The sequence below is a fragment of the Hylobates moloch genome, unplaced genomic scaffold (genome assembly GCF_009828535.3).
Source record: "Hylobates moloch isolate HMO894 unplaced genomic scaffold, HMol_V3 SCAFFOLD_13, whole genome shotgun sequence".
Classification (NCBI taxonomy): domain Eukaryota; kingdom Metazoa; phylum Chordata; class Mammalia; order Primates; family Hylobatidae; genus Hylobates; species Hylobates moloch.
In genome coordinates, this window is record NW_026652288.1 from 55,682,314 (window position 1) to 55,702,061 (window position 19,748).

Below are 19,748 nucleotides of genomic sequence, written 5' to 3' on the forward strand. Positions count from 1 at the left end.
TCTCAAAAGAAGACATACATGCAGCCAAAAAGCACAAGAAAAAAAGCTCAACATCACTGATCATTAGAGAAATTCCAATCAAAACCACAATGAGATACCATCTCATTCCAGTCAGAATGTCTATTATTAAAAAATAAAATAAAAAGACTCAGAATGGCTATTATTAAAAAATAAAAAATAAAATAAACAATAGATGCTGGCGAGGTTGTGAAGAAAAGGGAATGCTTTTACACTGTTGGCGAGAATGTAAATTAGTTCAAAAATTGTGAAAGACAGTGTGGTGATTCCTCAAAGACCTAGAGGCAGAAATACCATTTGACCCAGCAATCCTATCACTGAGTAATATACCCAAAGGACTAGAGGTCATTCTATTATAAAGACACCTACATGCATATATTCATTGCAGCACTATTCACAATCGCAAAGACATAGAATCAACCTGAACACCCATCAATGATAGACTGGATAAAGATAATGTGGAATAGTATGCAGCCATAAAAAGGAAGAAGATCATGTCCTTTGCAGGGTCATGGATGGAGTTGGAAGTCATTATCCTCAGCAAACTAATGCAAGGACAGAAAACCAAACACCACATGTTCTCACTTATAAGTGGGAGCTGAATGATGAGAACACATGGACACATGCGGGCTGAACAATACACACTGGGGCCTGTTGGGTGGAGGAATGTTGTAGGGAGGGACAGCATCAGGAAGAATAGCTAGTAAATACTTGCCTTAATACCTAGGTGATGGGTTGAACTGTGCAGCAAACCACCATGGCACATGTTTACCCATGTCACAAACATGCACATGTATCCCTGAACTTAAAATAGAAGTTGAAGGCAAAAATACTATAGGGGATAAATCTGCCACCTGTTCTGTTTTCCCAATTTGGAAATAGTGTAACAACATAGGGAAATTACATGCTTTACTGTGTTCAATTCATTTACCAAGTATTAGCTGAGTACTACCAGGTAAAAGGTGCCATATGCTATTGGCGGTAAGAAAGGTGACAAAAGACACATAGAATAAGTCATTTTCAAGAAATTGGATTTTATTTTACGCTGCTTTAGAAAATCAAATTGTCCTTTCTTAAACAGCTTATATTTTCTGCTGACTCACTGGGCAGCGTATATACTGGAGATGCTACAGGAGTAAACAGAGTTGTGTACTGTTGGATTTTGAAGAATATAAAAGCACATATTTAAAAAGACAAATGTTAAAAATGAAAACCTTGAAATGGATTGGGCTAAAATGTTTTCAGAGAAAAGATGTTTGATAGTATTTTAAACCCTGATATATCCATTACGAGAATCAGTTTTCCCTTTTCAGAGAGTACTGTGTACATTTTTTAAAGGCACATATTGCCCACTTGGGCAGCATGGAGTAAATCACTGAAGCAGGCAGCAGTTCATGTTGCTGAAAATGTGGCAAATTGTATTGCTTACTGTATTTTCTTTCTTCTCTTTGCTCACTTCTTTGAAAATTTGTCCTTGTGAGTATTGCTATTATAATTGAATTTACATTAATTGTACGCATTTGACAAATTTCTAGCTAATGTTTGCCAGAAGTCTTTTTGAGGGTGATTATTCGTTAATATTTGTTTCTTGATATCTCCATCGGTGACATAATGAGATTCAATTCCCATATGTGCATCCAAGGACCACACAAGGCCCCGTCTCAAAACATAATGGGTGTAATAACTGTAGTTTTTCAGCATCATACTAAAAAGTAAAAAGCTAAAACCTAAATTTTAGAGGTGCATCTACTGGAAGTAGCTGAAGAGGCATTTGATGTATACTTTGTATCTGCATTTGGCTGCTAGATATGTAGTTATAATGAAGACAGTGAACGCATCAATAAAATGACTCAAACTGGCTGCCACGTTGTCTTAGTCTGTTCAAGCTGCTATAACAAAGTACCATAAACTAGGTGGCTTATAAAAAAATAGAAATTTATTTCTCACAGTTCTGGAGGCTGGGAAGTTCAAGGTCAAGGTGCTGGCAGATGCGGTGTCTGGTGGGGGTTCACTTCCTTGTAGACAGGGCCTTCGTGTTGTGTCCTCACATGGTGGACGGGGCTAGCTAACTCTCTGGGATCTCTTTGATATAAGGGCACTGATCCTACTCATAAGGGCTTTGCCCTTACGGCCTAATCATCTCCCAAAGACCCACCTCCTAATGCTATTATCTTGGGGGTTAGGATTGCAACATATGAATTTTTGGGGAACACAACATTCAGACCATAGCATATATAAATTACTTGTCTCTTGATCTACTAATTCTGTATTGATTATGGATTATGAAGTTTTAGAGTGGTGAAACTTCAGTATCTATTTTACTCCTCCCCCGTCCTGACCCCCAGTTCTTTTAGCCCTTTCCTTATTATTCCAAGTTGAGTATGCCTTATCCAAAATGCTCAAGACCAGAAGTGTTTCAGATTTTGGATTTTTTATATATATTTTGGAATATACCTTTATGGGTACAGTATCCCTAATCCTAAAATTGAAAATTGCAAATTCTCCAGTGAACATTTCCTTTGAGTATTTTGCTGGTGCTCACAAGGTTTCAGATTTTGGATTTTTTATATATTTTTTGGAATATACCTTTATAGGTACAGTATTCCTAATCCTAAAATTGAAAATTGCAAATTCTCCAGTGAACATTGCCTTTGAGTATTTTGCTGGTGCTCACAAGGTTTCAGATTTTGGATTTTTGGATTATGAATACTCAACCTGTACCGATAAAGGATACTAGGGATAAAGATCTGGAGCTATGATATACTGTGTTTGGTTGTTGATTTTGTTGTGCATCTAGATTTTTGGATTTGTTAAAAGGGGTTAGGCAAATCAATCCAAAGACATTAAAGTCAAACTGACTTAAAAATCAATCCTTAAGCGAAAGAGCATGGGCTTTTGTTACCAGATTGGCTTGGCCTGACCCTTTGTTCTACCACATACTGGCTCAGTAGTTATGGGTGTTACTTATCTCCTCTGAATCTCAGTTCCCTCATCTATAAAATGGGGATAATAACAAATACATTGCAATATTGTTGTGAGAATTAAATAATACAGTAAATATTAAAACAATTAATATAGTGCAAGGTCTATAATAGGAATTACAGACATTTATTTTCCTTTATAAACCATTGGTGGTTTGACCTTGTGTTTCTTAAGATAACATTAAAAGTGTTTATTAGTATTCATGCTTTTATTATGATCACTGAATGCTTTCCTGAGACCAGCCTAGATTGTTTATAGTCTCAGCCACTCTTAAGATTTCACAACTCCACACTGTTTAGTTGAGTTAGTTAAGCTAGAACTAAGTCTGTCAAAACTCCTTTCCAGTATAGCTTTGGCCTAAGATGAGCAACAAGAGAAATTTCTGCCAGATTTAGAAGACAGAATGAAGCCACAGCTATGTTTCACTCGTGGAAATTCGGTAGGGTCACTTGCAGTTGCAGCTCACACACAGTGTGAGAGATCGGCCTGCTCTCGTTGTTGGCAAGAGGCAGCAAGCAAGTGGGTCCAGAGTTCCTCTAACTCCTGCAAGATTTTTCAGCTTCTCCAACCCTTGAGCCAGGTATGTGTTTAACTCTGTGATGAAAGTGTCAGCATCTCCTGCAGGTCATATGGAAATAAAATTTTTAAATACAAATCTTCAGGATTCCTTAAACCCTACTGAAAAGAAGATGTCATACTGATACCTACTTTCTAGTCCATTTTCCAAAACAGTTGATTGATATGCTAAAAATAAACTTCTCAAGGAGGGAAAGAGAATTTCAAATGTGATTTGAGAGACAGAGTTCTGCAGTCCATCATCTGATGATTTGAACATTTACAAAATGTATCTCAATAACTTAGGTTAATATGTATATCCACAAATGTTATATATTGGATGTGATGTTAAGAATACTTCGCCGGTTGCACAACTATCCACATAATCTCTGATGGAAGCACTGGACAAGGGAGCTCTAAAACTATTCAGGATCAACACAAAGCACTCTTGTTATTCCAAATTGTAACACAAAATTATTAAGAACTATTAAGATTAGGAAGCATCTTATTCTTGTTCTTATGGACACACACACACACACACACACACACACACACACACACAAAGTTGATCTCAATTTCAGACAGGGTTTCACCATATTGCCCAGGCTGACTTTGACTTTTTTCTTGCTTCACCCAAAATGTCAGTTAGATAAAACTTCTGCTGCAAAACACGACTTTCCCTTAACACGTTCTTGAGGATGGAGAGCAGCTGTCACTTGCTGTAGGTCTCTACAGCTGTGGAGTTAATGCACTTAGCAAAAAATTGCAGTGCCCTTCTAAGCATAGCACTCAGCATAGCCACTGCCCAGTGGTAAATAGAATTGGCAGAAGCATCTTTTTCTTAATAAACTTCTGGCTCCTCTTTTTCACCTAGTTGCAGTGTGTGTTGGTCCTAATGCTTTCGTCATATCTGATTCTAGGTAAGATTCTTTTCAGTATTTTCCTTTGCTGTTATTTTTTTTGTCTGTTACTTCTGCCTCCTATATTTTTGGATCAAAAAGTTTTTGAGTGTAGAGGAAAGCAGAGTTTTCCCCTATGAAATGGAAGTTTTCCTTGTATCTCTTCATTTTGCCTGAAGAATGTTCTTGTTACCATCAGCAGATTGCATATGGAGTGAAAAGCATAACAAGATATAGGGAGACATAGTCAAGGTCAGACTTCTCTGAGTAATATTTTCTACTTTAACCTTTTACACAGACATTACCCCTTGGATTTGTTTTAATTTTCATTAGTTGGGGCAGCTTGGTTAACTGTTCTGGTATTACAATGAATAATTACAATTTAAAAAATTAATAAGTTCAGTCAGTGAAACAAGGAAAAATATTGATTTTAAAATACTTTAGGTTTATGACCAGATTTCATGAGTTGTGCCAAGGTAATGACAAGGCAGCTAGCTGAGAAGCAGAAGTTATTATTCATGCAAGTGATATCACAGCACTTGAATACGTTAAAAATATTTTCAGTTAGTCCGTATTTGAAGCCAGATAGATCTATTGGAGTCCCTTTGTGTTCACAACTACGATTAAAATAAATATACTATTAACAACAAATAAAATAAATAAAATAAAATTATCTTTCATACTTTAATTTGAGGTAATGATTTTTCTTACTATGTGTTACAGATTCAGGACTTTTTCATTTCTCTATGAGATAACACTGCCCAATAGCTAATTCACAGCAGTAGAGTATCATTTCTATTTATAATACATTAGATGTAATATAGGACTTTATTTGAAGACATGATATCCCTATAACTAATGTTCCTATTTCATAAGCTTAGCTAAGATATTCACTCAAACATCATTCATTTCCCTCTCATATTCCCAGTCTATGTGCCTCCAGACTGAGTACTCTGATGGCTTTTATTTCCTACCTACTCTCAGGTGATTTCAGCCAGATCCAAGGCTGGAGGAGCATTTACGCCTCCTAATATTTTATGTGTAGGTCTGACCTTTATCCCAAACTCCATCTTCTTTCCCAACATTTTCAACTGGACATCTAATAGACATCTCAAATTCCCGACGTCTCAAACTTTTGATTTCCAATTCCTTCCCCCAAAATACTCCCCCAACTTGGTAAATGGCCATTCTGTTCTTCCAGTTGCTTAGGCCAAACCCTCAGAGTCACCCTTGTCTCCTGTTCCCACACCTTACCTGAGATTCCTCACCATCTACACTAAGCCATTGTGTCACTCTCCTAGAATATTTCAACAGCCTTCTAACTGGTCTCTCTCCCTTCCTCTTTTGTGCCACTAAGGTGTATTCTCCATACCACAACCAGAGTGTTCCTGTGGATGTAAGTCAAATCATGTTACTCCTCTGCTCAAAGTTCTTCAATGGGTTCCCATTTTCCTCAGTAAAATCTGAAGTTCTTTCCTTGGCCATTGTTCTACAAGATCTGCTCCACTGCTCCATCTCTGACCCTACCTCCTACACCTCTCTCCTTTGCTTACTCCACCACCTCCTACACCTCTCTCCTTTGCTTACTCCACCCTTGCAAAACCAGAACCCTTCCTGTTCCTTCGGCAGGTCCAGCAGACTCCCGCCTCAGAGTGTTGCCCATGCCAGGCTTTCCCCTGGAAGGCCTTCACCCAAGCATACCACTGTCTTGACACTCCCTTCACATTAATCTCTGGTCCAATGGCACCTTATCAGGGAGGTTTTCCTCAATTATCCCATATAAAATAGTATTCCTAGTTACCACCCTGGTCACTTTCTAGCTAGGGTCTTGGCAGTGTGTTATTGTATTTCATAGCATTCTCATCCTCTTGTATGTTATATACGTATTGGTTTATTGCACTTCCCTGAGCAGAAGATTTCTGAGCACAGGGACTTTGCCTGTTTTGTTCATGACATCTCTAGAACCCAGAACAGTGCAGCCTCCTGTTAAGCATTTAATACAAATCTATTGATGAATAAATGAACAAGTGAATTATTTTATCAACAAACACATATCGACTATATGCCTGATACTATCTCAATCCTTGGGGGTTCAAGTGTTAATAAAATAAGAGCTCTGCCTTCAAGCAGGAAAGATGGACATGTACAAAATTAATTAGAATATGATATGACAACCCCTCTAGTAGAGTCCTATAAAAAGTTTTGTATACACTGAAATATATATGGATAATATAATAGGATATCTAGGATTGGCTTCAAAATGATATGTGGTGGAGGGAATGATTTCTGTACATGAACAATGTGTTCATAAATGTTGAATCTGGGTAATGGGAATATAGGGATTCATTCTTTCTGTGTTTTAAAATGTTCAATATTTTCCATAATAAAAAATGAAAAAAAGTCTATGGCAATATAATGGATGAAACAGTAACTGTTCCTATGCTGACAGGGAGTCTTTACAGAGGAAACAGTATTTAGACTGAGTCCTCATGGAAATCAAAGCAAGAACTCATTAAAATGGAGAGCAAAAGAAGGGCAGCCCCACCCTTACGTCACATCTGCCCTGCCAAGAAACAGAACAATGCCTGGGCTACGCATTAGATGCAGCTCAGTCCAGTTGGGTGATAGAAGGTGAGTTAGAGGGGTAGTCTGGGGAAATAGTGAAGGATCTTGTTTGCAATGTGGAGGCATATGGAATTATTCTCTAGGGAGACAAAAGCCACCTGAGATTTTAAGTCTTCAAAATTTAGGATGGTAATTAATAGCATGCAGATTGAGGAGCTTTGGGTAGGCAGGAGACATGTTCCAACTGCAGGGAAATTTCTTGAAAAAATAAAATGTCTTTTTGATAATTTGCTTTGATGTTATTTGATTACATAATTTCAATATTTAATATGAGCTCTGTCTGCATAGATTTTTTAAAATTTTTGTTTTATCAGCAATGAATATGATTTTGATTAGTCCAGTATACTCATCAAGGTTTTTAAACAATTGTACAGTTAATTGACAGTGTATTTCAACTGTACAGTTAATGGACAGTATATTTCACTCTATATTGAAAAGCTGTCATTACAAGGTAGTTAAATTTTTGGCAACGGATTATGCTGTGTGGATAGGTATGGATGGATATTAATCTAAATCCAATCCCCTTGAGGAAATTCTGTATGAAAATATTCTTCTTGTTATTGGGTTCTTTCATGTGCAGAGGAAGTTTTCACCCAAAATGTTTGCAGCTTGTCGCCCTGTGACATTTTGTGACACTATTACTATATCTAATTTTTTTCAGCTAACTTACGGTGGTTTGTTGGAGCTATAGATGAGGTAACAAGTTCCAGGCATTTTGGTGAGATCAACTGCAGGGGCTTGACATCACAACCAATTTTCCTACAGCAACTGTTTCTGCTCTCATGTTCTTTATTTTATGAACCTTCCCATTCAGCGGGAGTCGTAAAACAGCAAATTTGAGTTCAATTCCGTTATTCTTAATGCCTTGGGACCACTAATTAGTCCTGTTATGCCACCAAACATGAAATACAGTGAAGAAAATGACCTCTGCATTGCTTTGGAAGCTAGAAGCATTGTTCCATATAGACATTCTATACCGTTCATTTTTTTCTATTTACTCTGAAAGGTAAAGAGATTGTTCTTTTTTTTTTTTTTTTTTTTTTTTTTTTTTTTTTATTTGAGACGCAGTCTCGCTCTGTCGCCCAGGCTGGAGTGCAGTGGCGCAATCTCGGCTCCGCCTCCCGGGTTCACGCCATTCTCCTGCCTCAGCCTCTCCGAGTAGCTGGGACTACAGGCGCCCGCCACCACGCCCGGCTAATTTTTTTGTATTTTTAATAGAGATGGGGTTTCACCGTGGTCTCGATCTCCTGACCTCGTGATCTGCCCGCCTCGGCCTCCCAAAGTGCTGGGATTACAAGCGTGAGCCACCGCACCCGGCCAAGAGATCGTTCTGTATTGAGTCTTCAGCTAGGATATTTTGCCTCACTTTGTTTTCAGGCCTTCAGGAATTTCTATGTCATTCATTCATCCCTTTCTTCCTTTTTTTTTCTTTCAAATTCAACAAATATATTGAGATCCAATATATCCAGTGTTCTGTGCTAGGCACTATGAGGACTATAATGCTGATGGAATCCCAGGGTCAAATAATTTAAAATTTAGTAAAGGAATTAATACCAAAATAATCATGGTCCATGGTACAACATAAGTAACAATGTTTGGAGTGTACGGAGGAACAACGTATCACAGCTGTTTGAGAAGAGAACTCTGGAAGTAAGATGCTTATTATATTGCCTACTACATTATCTCCTAATTAAGGTATGCAGGCTGGCAGAACTAGCATTACCTGAGAAGTTGCTAGATAGGCAGATTTTCAGGCCCCAGTAAAACTCACTGAATCACAATCTTTGAAAGTATGGCTTCAGAATCTGTTTTTTTGTTTGTTTGTTTGTTTGTTTGTTTGTTTGTTTTTGAGACGGAGTCTGGCTCTGTCGCCCAGGCTGGAATGCAGTGGCACAATCTCGGCTCACTGCAAACTCCACCTCCGGGGTTCACGCCATTCTCCTGCCTCAGCCTTCCCAGTAGCTGGGACTACAGGCTCCCGCCACTACGCCCGGCTAATTTTTTGTATTTTTAGTAGAGACGGGGTTTCACCTTGTTGGCCAGGATGGTCTCAATCTCCTGACCTCGTGATCCACCCGCCTCGGCCTCCCAAAGTGCTGGGATTACAGGTGTGAGCCACCGCGCCCGGCCCAGAATCTGTTTTAACAAGTTGATATTTACACATGCTGGTACACTCCACTGACCATTGAAATTACCCAATATAAGTTGATTGATTGTTGATTTAATTTGGGGGGTTCCTTTAAAATGTTTTATGTGATGAGCAAATGTTCTTCCTCTGTGGTAGGGTTCATTGCCCTTTTGACTCCAATTCCTGGGCTTGGCTTTACTTGTGACCAGCTTGGTCTCCAAGTAACATACTAGTCGTTATATGTTTCTTGGCATAGTAGGCTTGGATAGAAGATAGAATGTACATTGATGTAACAATTTTTTTAAAGTGCCCATTTATCTCCCATCCTTTTAACAAATACTTATATTTCCAAAATATTTAAAGACTTTAAAATAGAAAAATAGCATTTGTGCTTAGGGTAGCTAGTTTCGAACACGGGTATTTGGAAATTGATTTTAAAAGATCTATGCTCAAACTAAGATTTTAGAAGATCCTGATTTAAGTTAATATACTTGGGACATGCGTACAATTATCAGGCATTTCAGCTACAGAAAGCAATGGCATTAATCCACGTGCTGAAGGCTCACAGATGTGAAAGTTATTGGACTGTTGTTTTAGGCAGTCATGGCGAAACGGGAAATGAATTGCACGGAGCAGGCTGCAATGAACTGAAATGATGCTAGTCGTTGCCAGTTCACTTCACCACTTTGTTCTGATATTTAAACTGATGTTGCCTAGAGGTTTAGCAACTATATTTAGAAAATTATTATTTGCCTATTTGTTTTGATTCAGCAAATAATAGTGTGTGAAAATTATGGATATGCCTCAACTGGCATGTTGCTGAGTACTTTTAGAGTCATACAGAACAATACCCAAAGTGTTAGATGAAGCTTAAAAACCTAAATCTTATGAGTTATCAAGGCTTTCTATAATGGAATCCAAAATTTTTTGGCTAAGAAACATTTCATCACCATGCACATGCACCATAGGTTTTATGCATTACCATGATATGCTGAAAACAGAGACTTACTGCAAATGACAAGAAAAGTAACATTTTAATTGCTTGAAAGGAAAATGTTTACTTAGAATTCAATGACTAAATCCAGTAAGTTAATGTGTAATGGACAGTAATAGCCAAGATTTTACCCTCCTACTCAGGAAAGCCAGTGTGAAATTGTGAGTTTCGAATGGCAGTAATTAATCATTATGGTAGACTGTCAGAAAAAGAACTCAGGTCATTTATGTTAATGATTGTAATGTGCAGTTTTTGACATATACTGTGAGCTCTAACATATTTCATATATAGCAATTAACCAAAAATGCAAACATCTGGAAAGCATTCTACCAGCATTCTTAGAAGTGAAATAAATTTTAAAATACATATTAAAATATATCTTATTATAAATAATTGCATTGTGAGATGCAGCATTTTAAAAATAAACTAAAATACAGATTATTTGCTTGGCATAATGTAATTATCCCCAGAGTAATTTATATAATGTCATTAGTAATTACAACCTGATTACAAAGTAATATTTGTTTGGTAATAACCAGAAAGCATTTAGATGTCATGGTTATTATATGAACCATATATGCACAGTACTTAGATTTAGTGGACATTTATGATTTCCCAGTATTTATCTTAAATTACTCTGAAGTAAAAGCTTCTTGGTTATTACTAAACAAAAATGGCCATGTTATACATGCATATGCACATGTGTACATGTGTGTATACACACACATATACACACACAGAGATAGAGAATCAGTTTCAAAAAGATAATTATAAGACTCAATATCTGAACGTGCAGGTAGGTATGAAAAAAGTAATGGGTTTGCCATTACTTTTAATGGGAAAAATCGCAAGTACTTCTGCACTGACCCAATACCACAAGAAGTACATTGTTAGTATGAACTATTTTGCATGAAGAGGTATCTTGTCACTGATTAAGACAAATTCCTGTATTGAAGGTGACTTGTACAGATTGTATACAGCATGTCAAAAGAAGTTGTTTTGGAGAAAATAAATTAGTATATCAGAACTTGCACACCATTTGGATGCCAGACAATATGGCAATGTACTGCTGTAAAGCCTGTGGTCTAGCTTTGTTGCTGAATTGTGAGGATTTGGGGAAGAAGGGACCTGAATGAATGGCTTTGAGGCTGGAGAGAAGTTAGTAGTAGGGTGAGAGGAACATAATTGTGATGCCCAGAATACACCATTTCCTTGCTATTGCAGTTTATTTTCAACCTTAATTATTTAAGAAGCATAGCAATGAATTTATCATCATCCAAGAGTGCTTTGCTGATGACTTACTGGGGCCTGAAGTATTATGCAGCCTTCCTCTGATTTGAAGACTTTACACTTTGACATGTTCTGTTGACTTACTCTGCACTAAATTGCCAACTGTAGAAGCTAGTAGGAAGGTAAAGAAGCAGAGTGCATTCGCATTCATAGGTATAGAGTTTGGATTTGGCAACTGAAGCCTTTCCTTTATTTATAGTGAAGGGGTATGTGTGTATGTTTAAATTTCCCCATGAAATTTTATGGGAAATCAATCTAATTTACCCACACGTTTCTCCAGGACGCATAGTCATGAGACACAAATCTCAATTAAGGGGACAGTTCTTTTAGACTGATCCTTTGTAGATTTGAATAGATGGTATAGACAACTATGGAGAAAATGGGTATGGTAACTTGCACACTTGTTTGCTCTTGACTTAGGTGTTCAGACATATCATTGTAAATGAGTTACAAAAGTGTCTTCTGACCACTCCAGACTCTCAAAGTATTATTTTTTGTAACTAGTCTGTACTTCTGGTTCATTCCATGATTTAGCAAAAGCAAACAACTAATTTTCAGAAAGAGTTCTGTGTTATAAGAAAAACAGTTGTTATAAGTACAGTCTTGTTGATTTGCTCCCTCCAAAAACATTTTCAAGAAAGCTAAGAGTACTAACAAGAAATACCTTGATTATTCCACCACCATCTTGCTTTCTTTTCATATGAGGGAACTTCAAATAGTTTGTAGAAAAATGAAATTAAAAGACAAAAATAAAAAAAATAAACTATATTTCTCAAAATAAACTCCATCAAGTTTAAGATACTTTTGTAAGCAATGATGCCAGCCTTTTAGTCCATCCCTAAATAACTGAAAGTCCTGGGAATTTAACCATGCCAATGCTATCTTTTTTACATTAGTAACTGAAGAAAAATGGGTGTGCTTGACAGATTTGTTAAGCTTGGTAAATGAAAAGAAGTTTGGAGGAGCCAAATTAGGACTGGAAGGTAGATGTCTAATGATTTCCTATTTCAATGATTTCCTATTGAAACTTTCACAAAGTTGCACTTATGTGTTAAGAGGAATGAGCAGGAGCATTGACATGGTGGAGAAAGACTAGTAAATCTTTCCTGGGTGTTTTTCTGCTAAAGTTGTGGCTTTCTCAAAATATCTTCATAATAAGCAGATGTTATTGTTTGTCAACCCTCCAGAAATTCAACAGGCAAAGTGCCTTGAGTATCACAAAGAACTGCTGCTTGAGTATCACAAAGAACTGCTTTTGCTCTTGACTGGTCCACTTTGACTGGACCACAGCCAACTCTTGGTAGTCATTGCTTTGATTGTACTTTGTTTTCAGGATTGTACTGGTAAAGACATGTTTTATCTCCTGTTAGAATTCTTTGAAAAACTGCTTCAAGATCTCGATCCCATTTGTTTAAAATTTCCATTAAAAGCTCTGTTCTTTTCTGCAGCTGATCTGGGTACAATAGTTTTGGTACCCATCAAGTGGAAAGTTTGCTCAACTTCAATTTTTCAGTCAGATGATGTAAGCTGAACCAGTTGAGATGTCTGTGGTGTTGGCTATTGTTTCTGCTTTTAATCATCAGTCCTCTTCAATTAGGGCATGAAAAAGATGAATTATTTTCCTCAAAAATTAATATGGTAATCTGCTGCCATGGGCTTCATCTTCAACATATTCTCATCTCTTCTTCAAATTTGTAAACTGCTTGTTTCTTTGGGGGCATTTTCCCTATAAACTTTTTGTAAAGCATCAATGATTTCACCATTCTTCCTCCCAAGCTTCATTATAAATTTGGTATTTGTTCTTGCTTCAATTTTAGCAGAGTTAATATTGCTCTGATAGGGTCTCTTTTCAAACTGTCTTATCCTTCTTAGTTCTTCAAACTAGATTCTGTTCAGATATGTTATAAAAAGTTAGTTTATTTTGATGCAAATAAATTTGAAATCCATGCATAATTTTTAAAATAATACACATTTTCCATGAACTGTTTGAAGACCCTTTGTATATGATCTGATAAATCATCCAACATCTCATTCCCCTCTTACCTGAGTCATTCACACTAGCCTTGTGTGGTCAGATTACAATATAGTCAACAAGTCATTAAATAAAAATTTACACAACAAACCAAATTATAAAAACGTTATATATAAAATAATGCGAGGCATGGTGGCTCACGACTGTAATCCCAACACTTTAGGAGGCTGACACGGGCAGACTGCTAGAGCCCAGGGTTGGTTCAAGACCAGCCTAAGCAACACACTGAAACCCTGTCTCTACAAAAAATACAAAAATTAGGTGAGCATGGTAGTATGTGCCTGTAGTCCCAGCTACTCAGGATGTTGAGGTGGGAGGATTGATTAAGCCCAGGAGATAGAGGACGCAGTAAGCCATGATCAAGCCACTGCACTTCAGATTGGGTGACAAAGCAAGACCCTGTTTCAAATAAATAAATAAATAATAAAATGAAGTAAAATAAGCATTGCAATACAATGGAAACCTTTGGCAATGTCTTATAAATACTTTATGGTATGATCAGTAATTCTGCTCCTAGGTATTTAATACAGAGAAATAAAAACACAAACATAGGAGGGTGCTCTTGATAATAGCAAATATCTTGAAGTAACCCAAATGCCACAAATAGGTAAATGTTCATACAATGAAGTACTACTCAACAACAAAATGGAATGACCACTGATAGAGGCAAATTGTAAATGTTATCCTGAGTGACAGCAGGCAGACACAAAAGTTTCATCCACAAGAAACACTTAAACTTTAGGCAAAACAGGCAGGGCTCAGTGGCTCATGCCTGTAATCCCAGCCCTTTGGGAGGCCGAAGCAGGGGGATCGCAGGAGTTTGAGACCAGCCTGGCTAACATGTTGAAACCCAATCTCTACTAAAACTACAAAAATTAGCTGGATGTGATGGCACACACCTGTAATCCCAGCTACTAGGGAGGCTGAGGGAGGAGAATTGCTTGAACCCAGGAGGTGGAGGTTGCAGTGAGCTGAGATTGGGCCACTGCACTCCAGCCTGGGTGACACAGCAAGACTCTGTCTGAAAAAAAAAAAAAAAAAGGCAAAACAGTCTTAACAGAAAGCAGATCAGTGATTGCCTGAGACTAGGGAGTAAGTAGGAAGAATTTACAATAAAAGAACATTAGGAAATATTTTGAGGTGCTGAAAATGTTTTAGATCTTGAATTGTAGTGGTGGTTAGTTGGGTGTACATTTTCAAAATATATACTTAAAATGGGTATATTTTATTGTATGTAAATTATATCTCAACAAAGTTTATTTTGAAAGAAAAATATGAATATTGAGTGTATAAGAACAAATGAATATGTAGTGAGATGAACATGTGGGAAACAGCAACACTTGGAATTGTGTTGGGTATTGAATGTGGGTATTGAATTGAGATAAAACTGTAGAAATCCCATTCTACTGATTGTGATTTTACTTTGTTGATTGTTTCCCTTGTTGTGCAGGAGCTTTTTAACTTGATGTCATCCCAGTTGTCTATTTTTGCTTTGGTTGCCTGTGCTTTTGAAGTCTTACACAAAAAATCTTTGCCTAGCTTAATATCCTGGAATGTTTCTCCCGATGTTTTCTTCTAGTAGTTTCATAGTTTCAGGCTTAGAATTAATCTTTAATCCATTTTGATTTGATTTTTGTGTATGGTAAGAGACAGGGGTCTAGTTTCATTCTTCTGCACACAGTTATCCAGTTTTATCAGTGCCATCTCTTGAAAAGACTCAAAACCAAATAGAGTATCATCTCACTCTAGTTAAAATGGCTTGTATCAAAAAGACAGGCAACAACAGAGCCTGGTGAGGATGTGGAGAAAGGGGAACCCCCATTACTGTTACTGGGAATATAAATTAGTAAAGTCAATACAAAGAACAGGATGGAGGTTCCTCAAAGAGCTAAAACTAAAACTTCCATATGATCCAGCAATTTCACTACTGGGCATATGACCAAAAAGATGAAATTCAATATATCAAAGATATACCTGCACTCCCATGTTTATCACAGCACTATTCACAATAGCTAAAATATGGAACTGTGTGTCCATCAAAAGATAAATGGATAAAGAAAATGTGATACATACACACAATGAGATACTATTCAGCCACAAAAAGAATGAAATTGTGTCATGTGCAGCAACATAGATGAAACTGGAGTCCATTTGCTAAGTGAAATAAGCCAAGCAGAGAAAGACAACTATTGCATGTTCTCACTCATATGGAGAAGCTAATAAAAGTGGACCTCATGAAGATAGAGAGTAGATTCCTGGCTACTAGAGGCCAGGAAGGGAAGAGGGAGAGGAGGGATAAAAGGAAATATATATATGTGTGTGTGTGTGTGTGTGTGCGCGTGTGTGTGTGCATGTGTGTGTGTGTGTTTATACACTTAAAAATAGTAAAGGTGGTAAATTAAATATGTGTATTTTATCTCCATAAATAAATATATATATAAAGTAAAACTATTTCAAAATAAAAAGGAAAAAAGTATAAATCAGTATTTTCTTCTATACTGCCAGAGAGATCAGAAGCAGCCAAAGTTATTTAGCACAGTGAAGATATTACACTAAACACTTCATATGCATAATATTATTTAATCTTCCCCAAATACCCAATAGGTAGGCTTTAAAAAACAAAGCTTCAGGAGACTAAGTAAGATACTCAAAGTCACATGGCTAATAGGTGGCAGGGCTAGGATTTGAATGAGACTGACTCAAAACTATAAATGCTTAACAGTTACACCCAAATGAAATCTTTCTGAATAATAGTTTCTTATACAATTATGGGAATGTTTGATATTTAGTGTTGTTTGAATAAGATATATGTAAAAGCCTATTGCAAATTAGACAGTAGACCACTATACCCATGCTCATCTATGTAATAAATATTTCACCATTTCCTATGTGCCAGAAATTATGCTGAGTATGGGAGACAAGACAGATACTCTGCAGTCCCAAGTCTGAAGATGCAGGCAGTAAAACAAAGAAATTAAAATGCTGTGCAGTGAGTGAGTCACAGTGCTGTAAGACCACATTGCCTAGGCAGCCATGCCCTTGGAAGTGGTGATGTCTAAGTGAGAACTGATAGATTAGTAAGAGGTTGCTCTGGCCAGGCACAGTAGCTCATGCCTGTAATTCCAACATTTTGGGAAGCAGGAGGATCACTTAAAGCCAGGAGTTCTAGACTAGCCTAGGCAACATAGGGAGACCCAGTCTCTACAAAAAATAAAAAATAAAATATTAGGCAGGCATGCTGGTGCAGCTACCTGGGAGGCTGAAGTGGGAGGATTGCTTGAGCCAAGGACATTGAGGCTAAGCTGTAGTCACACCACTGCCCTCCGGCATAAAGAAAAGAAAAGAAAGAGAAAAAGAAAAAAATGAAAGAGTTGGCTCCCTGGGTGTGGGAAGGGGACTAATTGATGTAGGAGTGATTTATGGGGAAATCTAGGGGACAGAGTTTAGTGAGACAGGTGTCATGGGGCCAGAGTATAGAGCGCACAGTGGGGAAGTCATGAGGGAGAAGGCTCAAGTGATCAGCAGGGTGGTCGCATCATGTAGGTCCTTTAGGTAAGACAGGTATGTTTGTCACACAAACCAGAATATGTAAAGATTAATATAGAGTTTGATGATTACGCCAAGACAACAGATCTGAACTGGGGCTGTTCATGGCCTGCTGGTGACTCCATAAACCTTAACAGGAAGTTTTGTTTTGTTTTGTTTTGTTTTGTTTTTCTGGTAAGGGTAGTAGGAATAATTGGAGAGTTTTAAGTAGGGAAGTAAAATGATTAGATTACATTCTGCCTTCTGCCATGTCTACCAACATGCCTTGAGGAGGATGTTGAGGGAACCTGTTTTTATTACATTTTAACTTCCTGAAGTGTACGTATGAAGGCTTCTACGTTAGTCAGTTTTTGTGTTGCTATAAAGAAATACCTCAGGCTGGTTAATCTAGAAAGAAAAGAGTTTTAATTGGCTCATGGTTTTGCGAGCTGTACAGGAAGCATGGCACCAGTATCTGCTTCTGGTGAGGCCTCAGGAAGCTTTTACTCACGGCAGAAGGTGACGGGGGAGTCAGCCCATCACATGGTGAGAGAAGGAGCAAAGAGAGAGAGCAAGAGGCAGAGAGGCAAGCTCCTTTGAACAACCAGCTCTCCTGTGAATTAACAGAGCAAGAACTCACTTATTGCCATGGGGTGGGTACCAAACCATTGGTGAGAAATTCACTCCCATGACCCAAACACCTCCCACCAAGCCAAATTTCCAGCACTGGGGATCAAATTTCAACATAAGATTTGGAGGGGACACACATTAAATCATGTCAGTTCTTGAGGATTCACATTCTCTATGGAAATTATGGTCACTGAAAGACTATTAAGAAAAAAAAATTTTTTTAATGCATTGACAGGCAAATGTGTAAGGATAATTTTCAAAATAAAACTATTTATTTCCTAGTCATATAAAAGTGATTTTATTTGTATTCTAAGTAAAAGGGTCTGTAAAAGGAAAAGGAAAACAATTTTCTGAACAGGATATTTTAAAATGAATAAAAACTTCTTGAATACTTTCTAAGGTCCAACTATCTCAGAGTCAAATTTTGATGATGTTGTATAATGTAAAACAAAATATTTAAGATTGTTTGTTCATTAAAAAAAATTTAAGAAGTGTGGCAAAAAGGAAACACTTAAATACTTTTATGCTCTGAGAGTATGTCTCCATTCAACTGAATGTTCAATTAATAAGTATGGAATAGCTAAAATGTGTTATAGAAACCTGGAGCGACGTATTGCTCCCCCTATACACAAGCCAACATTTACCTTCTCTTTTCTATCCTCTTGACTTAAGGCAAAGAAAAGTTGAATTTTTAGGGCTTCCAGAACTGTGAGGAATAAATTTATGTTGTTTACAAGATACTCACTTTATATGGTATTTTGTCATAGCTGACTGAATTAAGACACACATTCATTTGGCTGGATCATGACTCTCTCCAGACTTTCATATCCAAGTGTCTACCTGGCTACCTTCTTTTGTGTCTCAAGCCCTTTCTGACTCAGAAGGTCCATCTCAATCTTCAGTTTTTCTACCAAATCTGCCATCTGCCTATCTCAGAGAATGGTATGTCCATTCGTCCAATTGAATAAGTCATAAACCATCTCTAATTAGTCAACTGGCTAGCCATCTCTCCATATTTATTGCTTATACATATCACCATATTTCATTGTTATACATATCACCACATTTCATTCCTTTTCCCTTCTAAATATTTCTTGAACCTACTCACTTTTCTCCACATTCTTCAACCCAGCTTAGGCTACATTCATTTATCACCTGGACTGTGCCTCCTGCATCATCTACTTATACTCACTTCCTCTCAATACCCCAACCAACCTATACTCCAAATGGCAGCCTAAGTAATGCTTTTCAAATGTAGACCTAAATATGCTCCTGAAAACCCCTGAATGAATTCTCTTTCTTCCTAAGATAAGCATAACTACTTAGCATGGCTTTCTGGAAGCTGGGAAGTCCAAGATCATGGTACTAGCAGGTTAGATTCAGGTGATGGTCCTCTTCCAGGTTGCAGATTGCCGACTTTTCATTGTGTCCTCACATGGTGGAAGAGGCAAGGCAGCTCAGAGGCCTCTTTCATAAGGGCACTAGTCCTGTTCATGAGGGTGCTTGCCCTCATCACCTAATCATCTCTCATAGGCCCTGCCTTCTAATACCATCGCCTTAGTGATTAGGATTCAACACAGATTTAGAACATAGCAATGGTGAGTCAACTGCATAGCAGAGGTAACTGAAGCCTTGGGTGTAAATGGGATGCCCCTGGAATAGATCTTAAAGGAAGAAGCAAAGAGTCTCCAAGAAATTCCGTATTTAATGGCCAGTGGAAGTGGAGAAAGCCTTTGGACACAAAGAAGAGATGGCTAGAGAGGAAAGAGTAAAACAGGGAAGTGTGGTATCATGAAATTCAGTAAGTGATTTGCCAGGAGATTGGGTCTTTCAATTGTGTTTATTTTGAATGAATTTCACTATTGCTCTAGTTGGAGGAAATATTCTCAAATGGAAATTGACTGTGATTTATTTGCCCCTTTCACCTATTCACTCATTTTATTTGTCTTCCTATGAGTGGCACCCAGCTAGAAGAGAAACCACAGGTGTCTTAAAATTTGCCTGTTTATAGATTTAACAGTAATATTAGAAGGTAACATTAATTCAGCACTTATGTACCTCTGCTAATGC

The 19,748-nt window shown here is 37.5% G+C and overlaps 1 protein-coding gene and 1 long non-coding RNA gene across 2 annotated transcripts in view; one reads left to right on the forward strand and one right to left on the reverse strand.

The window, feature by feature from the left end:
- PDZRN4 (PDZ domain containing ring finger 4) overlaps nt 1–19,748 on the forward strand; it is a 391,635-nt gene that overhangs the window by 51,214 nt on the left and 320,673 nt on the right. The gene's annotated exons all lie outside the window — the stretch shown is intronic.
- Nucleotides 3,319–19,748, reverse strand: part of LOC131381039 (uncharacterized) — a 70,278-nt gene continuing 53,848 nt past the window's right edge. The window contains exon 3 of the long non-coding RNA XR_009209453.1: nt 3,319–3,618. This is a non-coding gene — a long non-coding RNA (uncharacterized LOC131381039). The remainder of the gene's footprint in view (nt 3,619–19,748) is intronic.